Genomic DNA, 1,270 nt, shown 5'->3' on the forward strand with positions numbered 1-1,270 from the left:
TACAATTGTGCAAGGCGGAGTTCGGCATTGAATGGGTGGCGACGACGAGCAGCGAGGAGAGTCGAGGATTGGTGGAAAGCTTTGGAGCAGATGAGGTTGGTGGAGTGTTGGGAAAATATACGCTGATTAAAATTGGATCTGATCGGATTTGTATTCAAAATAATGTAGTTCGTAGTAGTAGTAGTAGTAGTAGTAGTAGTAGTAGTAGTAGTAGTAGTAGTAGTAGTAGTGGTAGTAGTAGAGGAGGAGGATTATGGTTTTTATGGGTTATAGTGTCTCCGCTTCACGAGAGATGAGGTTGGTGGAGTGTTGAGATTGAAAAAATATGTGCTGATTTGAATTGGTTTTGTTGGAATTTTTATTAGGAAAGTATTTGTCAGAATCTCCGTGGTCGCTTTTGTGACACCTGTGTTATGTATGTGTGTGTTTTTGAAGTGATAATTGACTTATCGAACTCTTTGTCGTGTAACACACTGTCTACCGATTCATGCTGCAGGCTCAGACAGCAGTGACTGAGCCTGCAGCTATACCTCTATACTGGCTATTACTCGCCTGGTCGGAGGGGTGAGTAGTATCAGTATCAAGTTTGGTTAGTAACAGTGATTACTATTGATTATCAGTAATAATAGAATTATTATTGGTTAGTGAACAGTAATAGGATTAGTAACACATCCTGATTCTTTGTCGTGTAACACACTGTCTACCGGCTCATACCAAGGCTCAGACAGCAGTGACTGAGCCTGCAGCTATACCTCTATACTGGCTATTACTCGCCTGGTCGGAGGGGTGAGTAGTATCAGTATCAAGTTTGGTTAGTAACAGTGATTACTATTGATTATCAGTAATAATAGAATTATTATTGGTTAGTGAACAGTAATAGGCTTGGTAACACATCCTGATTCTTTGTCGTTTAACATACTGTTTACCGGTTCACACCCGGGCTCAGACAGCAGTGACTGAGCCTATAAAAGCTATTACTCGCCGCCTGGTCGAAGGGGTGCTGTGCAAGACGAAGCAGATCATGGTTGGTTTTTTACCGTGAAAAATTATCAATGGTTGGAAAGCTAGGATTCGTATTCAGAGTGGTATAAGAATGTATTTACCCGAATTTTCTGTCCGTGCTTTTTTAAGGAAGTTTTATATACGACTATGATCACAGTGAACTTTCGACATTTGAGAATATTCTGAAAATTTCAGATGAGCTCAGATGAGGAAAGCGAACGTATATTATGATACAGAGCAAGCCGATTAATAAACTGAGAAAATATTG

This window comes from Perkinsus marinus, assembly GCF_000006405.1.
Source record: "Perkinsus marinus ATCC 50983 genomic scaffold scf_1104296971186, whole genome shotgun sequence".
In the NCBI taxonomy this organism is placed as follows: Eukaryota; Perkinsozoa; order Perkinsida; family Perkinsidae; genus Perkinsus; species Perkinsus marinus.